Here is a 13,371-nt window from a genome sequence, read left to right on the forward strand (position 1 = left end):
GCTCTCGCTAATCCTTCCTCTACCCCGCCTTCCTTTCTTTTCCTCTTCCATTCCATAACAATATTCCAAAAACTCAAATATATTACTACAAAGATAAATTAAGAATTAGAAAATTAAAAGAAAGCGTTGTTTTGAAAAGGAACAATGAAAAATGAGTGCCTAAACAACAACTATGGCGATTGAAAATTGCTAGCTAACAAATTCAATATCTGCGTGCCAAATTTTAAAAGTCTAAATTTTATTAGCATTATTAAATTTGTGTTTAATATTTTGGAAATTAAAGAGTTACTGTAGCTGTGAAAACTAAATTGCTGTTGAATCACACGAACAATATGAGAGAGAGAGAATGATCTGTTAAGCTTAATATAAATTCCAATAATTCGATCAAAATTAATAGTGGAATCTTTCGTTAGCGTATCTCAAAATTGTGGACTTCTGAAACTGATGAACAGAGCATCAAAAACATTGTAATCCAGAAGTTCTCGATGAAGATAGAAATACAGAAATTCAATTCAAGTTTCTGACTAAAATAAGCCATCAATTCTCTTTCAGTTGAATGAACAGAGCAGTTGTATTAACCGCAGAACATAGCATATTCAGCTCTAAGTGGTAAATATGAACGTAGAAATGGAATAGAGTATCAACTTTCAATAAAAATAATACTGAAAAGGGAAGCAGCCATGGAAGGAGAGTAGGAAGAGGAAAGGGAAAAGGTAAGAAGAAGAAACTAACCATGGTTAGGTTAAATTCAAAATTTAACGGGCATTTAACGGAAAAATGATTAATAGTGTCACGGTTGTAATTAGCATATAGTTGGGGGGGTACCATTGAAATTAACTGGGTACCATTGATATTTTGCTATAGTACAGTGGTAACATTGATAATATCCCTTTATATATTTATATTTTATTATTATTTTTGTTTTTGTATACGAAATTGGTGGGGTGTTACAAATACTCTTACCATTTATATCTTGATCTAGACTTAGTGTTGCACTCACAGGCGTATTAACACTTTTGTATTGATCCATATAGTACTTCTTTAATAGATCTCCAACATATTTACTTGAACAAATAAATATGCGATCTTTCTTTTGCTTTATTTGTAGTCCAAGAAAAAATATTAAGTCTCCCATCATGTTAATTTCAAATTCTTTGCACATGATCTCAGAAAATTCCTTGCATAGCTCTTAACAATATATCATCAACATATACTTGAACAACAAGAATATCTTTTCCTTTAGTCTTGATGAAAAGCGTTTTATTAATTTTACCTCGTTGAAAGTTATTCTCAAGTAAATGTGAGCTAAATCTGTCACACTAAGCCCTTGGAGCTTGTTTCAAGCCATATTAATGTTGTGTTCAATTTAACACATGATTAGGCAAATCAGGATTTTCAAAACCAGGCGGTTGTTTAATATATACTTCCTCTTGTAAGTAGCCATTTAAGAACGCACATTTAACATCCATTTGATATAACTTTATGTTCATATACGAAGCAAAAGCAAGCATAATTCGATTAGATTCTAACCTTGCTATGGGAGAAAAAGTTTCGTCATAATCAATACCTTCTTCTTGATTATAGCCTTGAGCTACTAGCCTTGTTTTGTTCCTTACAATCTCTCCATCCTCATTAAGCTAGTTGCAAAAGATCCATCTAGTTCCAATAATAGTACGATCTAGTGGTCTTTCAACTAGATCCCAAACTTTATTTCTTTCGAATTCATTTAATTCTCTTTGCATAGTAAATGATCCACTCCGGTTCTTGTATTGTTTCTTTTATATCCTTTGGTTCTACAAGAGAAACAAAAGTAGAAAATGCACATAAATTTTGAAGAGAGGATCGAGTTTGAGTACCTTTGTTTGGATCACTTATGATATTTTTCGGAGGATGTTGAGATGACAATCTAAACCTTCGTCTTAGTATGGATGGTGTGTGATCTTCTAGAGAACTCGTTCCTACTTCCTTAGAGGAATCTTTAGTTAGAGTATTTGAATCAGTACGTTCAAGAGCTTTTTCCAAGTCTTGAGGCTGGGTCTCAAGATCAGGCTGTGAGTCTTCAATGCGCTCAACCTGTTTTTCTTAATCATGGTCAAGACTTTGTATAAAATCTTGCATATGCTTCTGTTTATCTTTATTATGATCATTGGCATCTAATTTATCATCCCTTACATCATCAAAATGTTTGTTAAGGTTTAACTCTTTAAAACCTTCCCTTAATATTCCATTGTCAGATTCATCAAATACCATATATATGCTTTCCTCAACAATACTTTATCGCATATTTAGCACTCTATAAGCCTTACTATTTAATGAGTATCCCAGAAATATACCTTCGTCACTTCTTAAGTATAGGTCTAATGAGACACCTATATATTTATTAAGACGTAGTTTGCTGTTAATTTGTAATATTAACTTAGCTAGTTGATATAATACTTCCTCCGTTCTATAATACTAGTTACATTTCAATAGTAATACTATTAAACTTCAATCTTGTTTCAGTAATTTTGATTCAATGCATAAGAAATAATATAGTTATATGAGATCTTGGTTTTTTTCGTCTTAAAATCTAGTTTTAATAATATCTATTGTTTATAATTTTTTATTTTAGTGAAAACAAAGATGTTTAATATCAAAATATTTGTTGAATTACGTGTAAAAAGAAATGTATGAGACAGTCTCACCATAATACATGTCTCATTCTTAGGTAAAAAAAAGGTTAGTTTTACAGACCGAAATGATTCTCCCCCTTTTTGACTATCATCAAAAAGTAATGTAAGGAGCTAACAAAATGTTGGGATTGTTTAACAAGCATACTTAGCAAGAAATAAAATTGTTAATCAACTTAAAAACAAATTGATCATTTATTTTATCTAGTTTTCCTTTTCTTGAGGGATGGTTCTTTAATAGATGACGATGTAGCGTCCATGGGTTTGGGGGTTGCCTCTTTGGGTTCAGGTATGGGCTCTTTAACTGGAACATCAAGCACAACTTCGTTTTCAGCCTCGTCCTCTTGCTTAATCTCTTCCTCTACTTCTACTTTTTCTACAACCATTCATTTCATTTCCTTCATAGAAGAGTCAAGCATAAAGGTAACTGTTGAAACCTTATCATGGAGTTCTGGGCGGGATAAATTGATATCACTAACCTCAGAGTCAAGGGACTCAAGGGGGGAATGGGTTGTATAATTATTAAGTTTAGGCTCTAGGAGAGAAATCTTTTTACCATGAACTTTTTGAAGTTCTTCTTTTTTAAATGCTGAAAAATGTGAGTATAACTCATATTTGTCATTGACCTTAATAATGCCTATGGCGCCAGAATAATTGATTTCTTCTAAACAGAGTGAAGATTAAATAATCAACAATTAGTATGAGAAGAGTGGTGTAAGGTATAGCCATATTTTTGAAATTAGAACTACAAAACCGCATAGTAGGGGGAATCAAAGAAGCATAACTGTGGATTTTCTTGAAGCAGTTTTTTACATCAAGATGAGTTGTGCATCAAAAACCATGCCTTTCGCGGTTTCCACATACACAATTTTGACGATAAGAGTATGAAGAAGTTTACAATTCAAGTTTAGGCCATTGTGAGTTGACTGGCATGTGGGTGAAAAATCATGATGAGAAGACATCACAAACATGTCTTTGGCGTTTTGAAAGAACAATGAGTTGGGAGTTTGGTCATCGATGTTTTTAGAAATTTTAAACAATTCATTGATTATAACTTATTACATTAAAATCTCTTGACCTTTGACATAAGTTCTTAGGCTATAAAACCCATCGACAATTATGAATGACAAGTTACAATAGAAAATGTTCACCAAAGTTCGGTAGGTTATCAAACCAGTGATTCTCAAACCATGTTTTGCGTACATCCATTGCAACAAGTGGGGAAGGAATTCTTAGTTATGCAAACTGCACTTGTACTGTCACACTTAATTGGTATGCCCTTGAGATTAATTCCAAGATCTGAAAGTTATTGTGCAATCTATAATATTTGTGAGCAACACGCACTGATTCAATATACTCGGCTTCAACTGTTGATAAAGCTATTGAGTTTTGTTTCTTTAAATTCAATGAAATCAATGATGATCCCATGAATTAACACAATCTTGATGTGCTTTTCCCACCCACTTTATATCCCGCATAATCTTCATCGGAAAAACCAACCGAAGAAAAATTGCTAGTACTAGAGTACGATAGACCAAAGACTTTAGTCCTATGTAGATATCTAAAGATTCATTTAACCGTTGTTAAGTGAGATTCTTTTGGATTAGCTTTAAAACATGCACATAAGCAAACACTAAAAATATTATCTAGAAGACTAGCTGTAAGATATAATAATGAACCTATCATACCTCTATCGAATGTTTGATCAACATTCTTACCACTAAGATCTTGATCGAGGCTTATTGTTGCATTCATAGAACTATTGGCACTTTTGCACTTGTCCATATTATACTTCTTTAAAAGATCTCTAACATAATTACTTTGACAAAAAAATATGCCATTCTTGTTTTGCTTTATTTGAAGTTCAAGAAAGAATATCAAGTCTCCCATCATACTCATTTCAAACTGTTTGCACATAATATCGGAAAATTTCTTGCACAAAGAATAATTAGTAGCTCCAAATAAGATATCATCAACATATACTTGAACAACAAGAATATCTTTATGAAAATTTAGTGAGAGGTTCTAGAGAGACGATCTCCCCAGGGTTTTAGGTTTTCCTCCCCTTGATGGGCCTCTTCGCTATTGCGGCAAGGGTTTTAGCCGGCATAGGGTAGTCGTTTTTCCTCTCTTTGGTTTTATAATTGTTTTGTGAGGGTTTGATTTTTGGCAGATCTTATTCTCTTATTCAAGATGGTTTGTTTTCAATGGTGTTCGCCCTCTGGTGTCTTATTGGTGTTAGTGTTAGTGGTTTCTAGGTTTTTATGCTAGGTGGTCGTGTTGTTTATTGGGTGTTTTCACATTTGTCCTTTTTTTCAAGGTTTTGCTGCTAATTTATGGGTTTGACTTTAGGTTTTCGGTGGTCATTTTCTTGGTGCTTCGTTCTTTGGGTTTGTTGATGATGTTTCTGGATTTAAAAGGTGGTTATTTTTTTGTGTCGATTTCTGTAGAAGGTTGTTGGCATCTCGACTTCAAATCTGGCAGCTTCACAAGGTTGTGTTTTTTGCTTGTGTTTATATGATTGTTGGAGTACAAATAGGGTGTTTTTTTGTGTATGACCATGGTGGTGGTTTGTTGTGGCTTGTTTGTTTAGGTGTTTTGAAGGGTTTCTTAGTTGATGTCTGTGAGTTAGGATTGGTTTTGGGAGGCTGTCTTAATTTCTTGGAAGCTATTTTGGTGGTTGGTCTTTATGGTAGTATGGGTCTGGTATTTGGATGTTTGGTTTTCGTAGGATTTTGCTTGCTGGGGTTTAGGTTCATTATGGAGGTGGGTTTGGCGGTGTTGATGGCTCTAGTCACTATTATCAGGATAAAAGGTTGCAAAGGTCATAATGATTTCTGAATTTTTGGGCCTTATTTTCGTGGTTTTAATGGTGTGGTCGAGGCTGTGTTTATGGTGCTCCCTATGGGCTTCCATGGTGTTCGTTGCTGCTATTGGTGAGGGGTGCATGTCAATAAATGAGGGTGTTTTGTCTATTGTTGAGTCATGAGTGACTATCCGACCCATCTCGACTTCTGGAGTTGAGCTTTGCCTCTATGTAGTCTTGGTTGGTGTTGATGGTTGCTGGGGGGCACTTTAGTGTCGTTTCTCATGCTTTGGTGATTTTCCGTTAGTACTGACTGCCTCTTCCCTATTTAATTTGACTGTGTAGATTTTCCCACTTTCCATTTGCTTCCTTTGTCTTTTGGTGTCGAGCTTTGCCTCCATGTTGACATTGCTTGTATTTGTGTTCTTTTCACCCTTTCCGTTGACTTCTGGTGTTTGAGATCCTAGTAGTGTTGACTACCACCTTATTTTATTGTGGATCTAGTGGTGTTTGCTACTGTCTCGTGTTGAGGGCCTGACGGTGTTGGACGTCCGCTCTTTGTAGTCATGGTTAGGTGGCAGAGGTTTATCTCATAATGATTGGCTAATGGGCAAGGGTGATTGAGATGATAATTTTCTGGAGGATGTTGAGATGATAATTTGAATCTCCTTCTTAGAATGGATGGTGTGGTATCATTAAGAGAGCTGGTTCGCACTTGCTTCAAAGGGTCTTTAGTTGGAGTATCAAAAACAACATGTTCAGGTTGTCTTTCCAAGTCTTGAGCATTAGTCTCGAAATCAGGTTGTGAGTCTTCAATGAGCTCAACCTGTTTATCTTTGATATCTTCAAGACTTTGTATTGGCTCTTGCATATTTTTCTTTTCATCTGTAGCTTCTTCATCTTTACTCTCGTCATCAAAATACTTATTAAACACAACATATATGCTTTCTACAACCATATTTCTATGCTTATTTAGCACTCTATAAGCCTTATTATTCAATTAAAATCCTAGGAAGATACCTTCATTACTTCGAGCATCAAACTTGCCAAAGTTATCTTTACCATTATTATGAATAAAACATTTACACCCGAATGGTCTAAGGTATACAATATTTAGTTTTCTTCCTTTAAATAGCTCATAAAGAGTAGTCTTTAAAATGGGTTAAATAAGACATCTATTAAGCACATAATTTGCGGTATTAACTGCTTCGGCCCAAGAGTGTTTAACTAATCCAGTTTCAATGAGCATAGTCTTAGTCATTTCTTCTGAAAAAACGGTTTTTCCATTCAACCACACCATTTTGTTGTGGTGTCCTTGGAGCTAAGAAGTTGTGAGTTAAACCATATTTTTCACTAATGGAATAAAAGCCTAATTGATCAAACTCTCTTCCATGATCACTTCTCACCAAAACAATTGGAAGATTTAACAGGTATTGTATTTCTTTACAACGCTTTGAGAACAACTTCAAAGGTTGTCCTTTTTCTTTCAAAAAATCAACCCACATCAATCTAGAAAAATCGTCAATTGTTACAAGTATATAAGATTTAGCTGTTATGCTCCTTACACACATTGGTCCACATTGATCAATGTGTGGAAGTTCATATGGTCTTGTAGTACTTAGCATCTTTTTTTGGTTTAAAAGAACTCCTTACTTGTTTACCTCGAATACATGCATCACATGAAGGACTGTGCAATTATAGTCAAGGGATGGAAGTCCCTTAACTAGACCTTTATTTTGCAATTCATGCATGGTGTGCAGGTTGATATGGCCAAGCCTTCCATGCCATAGCTTTAGATCATCCATTATAGCCTTTAAACACTTAAAATCTTGAGTTGCAATTACGTTAGTATATAAAGTGTAAACATTATCATTTCTAATAGCAGTGATGAATATATCTCCCGTGTTAGGATTTTTAACAACGCAATTTTCTTGATCAAATATTACTTGATTGCCTTTATCACATAATTGAGATATATTAAACTAATTATTCCATTTGTTTCCTAATGTTCTTCCCATTTAGAATATTCTATTTTAGAGAGAGAAATTTGATTAAGATTTTTAAGACATAAATAAATGATAAATCTTATCCATTTGAGATCTTGTTAGATTTGTATTAATGTATACTTTTTATCATATATTTTTTATAGCATATATAGAGATATTAAGGCTCTAAAGTTGTTTGAAAACTACGCAAAAAGTAAAAGCGAAAAACAAAAAAGAACATAGAGAGTAAATTTAAAGCCATCAACCAAATAAACATTATCAATAGATTTTGAAGAATCCTAACCAACCTTACCAACACCTAAGATCTTGCATTTACCTTTGTTGCCTAGAGTAATAGAGCCGTTACATTTTTCTTTCATTTTTGAAAAAATAACGAGACTTTACTGCTCATATTTCTTGAACATCCACTATCCAATATCCATTTTTGTTTTACCTGCAAAATAAAAATTAACCTTTCCTAACCTTACTTTCCAGACCAAGTTACAAATTTGGGTGCATACTTGAGATGGACCATGTTAGATGGTCTTGTTCCCTTTGGAACCTATATTTACCTTACCTATTCATGTAGCTCAAAAGGAAAGGTATTCTTGATAATATAGCTATCCTTACGTCTGTAAGGGCATGCAAATTTTAGATGTCATTCCTTGCAACAACAGGAGCAAGAGGGTACATGTCGATATTTAGTTGAGCTTTAGACAAAGGTGGTAAGACTCTTATAGTTATGTTTAGCGTTGTTACAACCTATACCACATTTATCTGATGGACCATTTTGACGAGTCAACATTTTAACTAACTTAAATTCTGAACCATTTAACTTACTCAAGGTTTGTTGATTTTTCTCAGACTCTGATCTCAAAGTCTTGAGTTCAGTCTCAAGCAAGTAATTCATATTTTGGAGTTCAACTAGCTGTTTCATTTGGCTAATGTTTTGTTCTTTTAATACCTTACGGCCTCGTTAAACTTTATTTTCTCAGTTATAAACGCATCACTTTTGTTTATAAGATTTTCATAACCATCGGCATAGTGGCGTATCCTATCTTCTAATATTTTTTTTCGTCTTTTAATATTTGTTCTGTTTGAAACATATTGAAAAGAGATTTAACCAATTCATCTTCAGTATAAGAATAAAGAAAATCTAGTACCTCTTTAGAGTTGTCTTCTTCCTCGTCCTGCTAATCACTATTAGCCATAAGACACAAATACGCTTGTCCATCCTCATTATCGATTCACTTGACTCCTCGGAATCACTCCACTTTGCAACCATTGCTTTATTCTTCTTGTCCTTCTTATAATATTCTTTCTTCTTTTCAGACAATGTTTCATGAGATGCTCTGTTGATCCACATTCAAAACAAGGAAGATTGTTAGTTATATTATTAGAAGAGGACTTACCTTTGTAGTTGTACTTTGACTTTTATATTTTGAATCTTTTTTCTCATTTTCATTATGCCTTCTAATCCTCTTGCAATTAGAGTGAAGGGATCTTCCTCATCATCACTTTCTTCATTCTCCCTTGAGGGTTCTTCAAGTTTCTTCGCCTTAAGTGAAAGGTTCTTCATTGATGGTATGATATCACTTTCTCCATCATCATGTAGGGTAAGCTCATGAGTAATATATTATTCAAGAAGATCATCAAGTGGTAGCAATCTCAAATCTTGGGCTTCTTAAATAGCGGTGACTTTAGGACCCCATTTGGATCTTAGAAGACATCTCAAGACCCTCTGGACCTTTTCCGTATTAGAAAATATTTTATCAAGAGAATTTAAACTGTTAGTAATTAAAGTAAAACGAGTAAACATCTCATTAATATTCTCATCCTTATTCATTTTGAAAATTTTGTATTGGTGCATAAGTATGTTGATCTTTGTCTCCGTAACTTAGCTTGTTCCTTCATATGTCACAACTAATTTATTCCAAATTTCCTTAGCACTTGTACATGATGAGGCTCTATTAAATTCTATACCATTTAAAGCACAACATAATTGTATCATGGCTCTAAAGTTTTGGGACATAACATCCAAATCACTTTGATTGCATTCGGATTTGGACTTTAGAACATCATTGTCTTGTGAATCTTTTTTCATGAGAACTCTCGGTCCTTTTATGATAGTATCTCCTAACTCCATGTCTTGATCTATCACAAACATCATCATTAAGGTTTTCCAATGTGATAAATTTTTTCCACAAAACAAGAGAGGTCTAAAACACGAACGAACTTGGTCAACAAACCTTCTCCTATTAGATCCATCACGAGATAATTAACCGTCACATGTGAAATTCAGCTCTAATACCAATTGAAGGATGATAGAAGATTGATAATTATCTAGATGGGGTGTGTAACACCCCGTATTTTTTATAAATATAAAATATTATCTCATAGTAGCAAAAATTAAAAATAGGGTGTCCATCACTATAACACCTCTGAATTTCCATCCCCTTAAACAAAACTGAAATCGTGAAGGACGGGAGGAAAATTGGGTGTTACATAAAAAGAAAGAAAAAAAAGGGATTAAATAAATATTAAAGATTATCTTAAAAAGGTGAGTGAGTGGAATTTCGGCAGCATCTCTACTGAAATTGAGGATATAATGTAGATCGGTAAATGAAGTGATACAACTAAACTAATCGAAAGTATCCAAGCCCTCCAAAAGGTGTCATGACAGTATGAATCACCGTTGGCTCATCAGTTCACTAATTCCAACACGGATCGTGGTTCCAGTGTTAACGCATCGGTTTAACGGATACAAAAGAATTATTCTTACAATCATACATCCAGGAAAAAAAACTACGCAGCGGACTATAACTTTACAAGGAATCACATGGCCCAAAAAAAAGCATTATACAACTCAATACTTAAAAAATAATATAAGAGCTACAACGTCAGGCTAATCATATAGTAATTGCTATAATCGTACTCCACTCTTTCCCCAAAACCAAGCAAAAGAAGCTCCTATACCTATTATAACAAGCTATGATCCTCCTGCTCCTCAACATAATGAGCAAAGTCAAATGTATCATACCAGGAACATCATAGACGACCATGAACAAACAACAACAAACACATACACGTCAGTAATCAATGAACTTATAATAATTAGAATCATTGAACAAAACGATAGACAACGATATAGCATAGCAATAACGAATCTAGTCATCTGTTAAACACCTCTATTTACTCATGATTTCTCTTTCAAACTACTAATCCCTCGAATATCAAAGTTAGTGGATCTTTTCTCTATTCATGGCATAGTGACACGGCAAAGGGCGTTATCGGCCACCCGGCGTCCATGGCAAAGTATGAGCTCATACCCCCTCCAGCTGACTCTCTCGAGTCCTACCTTCAGGTAAACTAACACGCTAGGGTACCAATCCAGTGAAGAGGCCACCATATTGGGGTTTGCAACGCCTACATGGTAACACCTCGGATCTCACCTTGGGGACTACTAAATCACCCGGGGCATAATCCAGTTGAGTCATGCCAACTAATCATGATCATGGCTCAATAAGTAGGAAATCACTTCGATACCACACACAATCATAGTGCGTTCTCTAATATTTAGAAATTTGTTCTCATAGTCTCCAAATGCTTTCATTCTACGTGCCTATACCACTATTAGGACTGTTCGGTAACATAGTTTACTTTTTGGCGCTCTATAATTCTAATATGATACATATAATCATGAAATATTGATAAAACCTTGAAATGATGAATATGATAATTAATTAATTACTGCGTGTACGTACCTGTAAGCGTCACTGCACGGTCAATAGTCACAAAAATCACTCAATTAAAGTTCTACCTTCCTCTTATGAAATGGAAACCTATATAAGTTTGAAGTAGAACTAATAAGCCTACTTTTCTCCATTTAACAGGGACTAAAAGCTAAAACAAGCTATCATTCACCTATACCAAGTAACTTTCAATTGTTCTAATACACAATTAATCACATCACGTTACTCAATCTACACTCGTTCATAATTTATGACATTAACTCAACAATTAAATAAGCTTTCTCATTCGCTACACCAACAATCACATGAGCTTTCACAACAACAAGGGGTACGTTATGACCATTTATTTAAACCAATGAGACTCAAGTTATAAAACCACATCACCATGTAATTTCATAGACTACTAACACTTACTCGTATCGCAAAACATTAATAATAACTTGTAATTTAGTTACCATTATACCGCTTACAACAACCGAAAAAAAAACACGTCAAGCATCCTTAACATGCCAACAATCACTCTAACAACTATGATTACACCACAATTAACTAACAATAATACTCAATAACATAAACAATATCCACCATTATCTTTAAAAAGGAAGTGATAATTCACAACCCCTTTTAGTGACTAATACTCATAACCATTTATAAATACTATTATCACCATTCACAATATAATCACCTATTCAAATCTCATACCAATTTATTCTAGTTATAAAACATCTTCAAACACTAAAGTAGTGCAACTAGCATCATTTCAGTTCAAATTTTGAACCCTAATTCATAAGTATATTAAATTCACAAATCAAATTCTTACATCACCATAATAAGATTCAATAAAAAAAATTAATAAACAATCAACCAACTCATAACCATGGAAAATTCCAATTAAAACAAGAAACTAACCAAATTCTTACATCACTATAATAAATTCAATAAAACTTAATAAACAATCAACCAACTCATAAACATGGAAAATTCCAATTAAAACAACAACATAATTACTTAGGGGAGTAGAGGATGGCTTACAATGGGGAAATAAGAGAAGTGGGGTGAGTAGATACGTGTTTAGCGTGGTGGTGGTGACAAAGGCGGGACAAGGTGCTGGCGGTAGCCTTGGTGGGGTGTAAAACGCAACACTAGCTGCTGTTTGGGGGGGGGGGAAATCGCAGCCCCGGCTGCTGGTTACTACCTTCGTGTGTGGGTGGAGGACGGCTGTCGTGCTGGTGGAGCAAGGGGCACGGCTGGTGGCTGAGCTAGTGGCTGATTGGGGCGCAGACAGTGAAAGGGGAGAGGGAAGAGGGACTCGTGTGTTTCTTTGTGAGTGAGGGAAATGAGAACTCTCTTTTGAAACCCTAACTCGTCTTATGTTATATTAGGGTGAGTTTTCTAGTAAGACCCAATTAAGAAACCTACCTTTATGCTCACAAATTTTAAATAAAAAAACATAATAATAATTTTAATTCGAATCTCTATAGTTTGGTGATCGCCAATATATTTTTAATATACATATGTTAATGTTTAAATTCGTATACGAAAGAAATTTATTAAAACTGATTCAAAAATAATTTAGTATAATTAAAAAATCTCCAAAAGTTATTAATAAATTAAATAATGACATCATGAAAATCTCGGGGTGTTATAGACTACCCCTCTTAAAGGAAGTTTTGTCTTCGAAACTGGAGAAGCTAGGGTACTAATCATGAGAATTTGTATTTCTCATAACTCAAGAAGGTGTTATAACCATTTTAAGCTCAATAATTGACTCAAGTATTGTGACTTTATTGACACTATCAATAAAAGGATACTCAATCTATCAAAATAGTCATTCATTTTTCATTTCGAGTATTTATAATCACCCAAATTAACTCAACACCCAATCAAAACATGTAAATGTCACACAATTGATTCAACACAATCAATTAAAAGCATGTTTATATCATACAATTGACTCAGCACAATCAATCAAAAGCATGTAAATATCATACATTTGACTCAACACGATCAATCAAAAGCATGTAAATATCATACAATTGACTCAACACGATCAATCAAAAAGCATGTAAATATCATACAACTCAACACGATCAATAAAAACCATGTAAATTTGTAACAGGTTGATATCATAGGGGAGAAAATGCGTGAAAACGTGCGAA

Source organism: Amaranthus tricolor, chromosome 10, assembly GCF_026212465.1.
Source record: "Amaranthus tricolor cultivar Red isolate AtriRed21 chromosome 10, ASM2621246v1, whole genome shotgun sequence".
Classification (NCBI taxonomy): domain Eukaryota; kingdom Viridiplantae; phylum Streptophyta; class Magnoliopsida; order Caryophyllales; family Amaranthaceae; genus Amaranthus; species Amaranthus tricolor.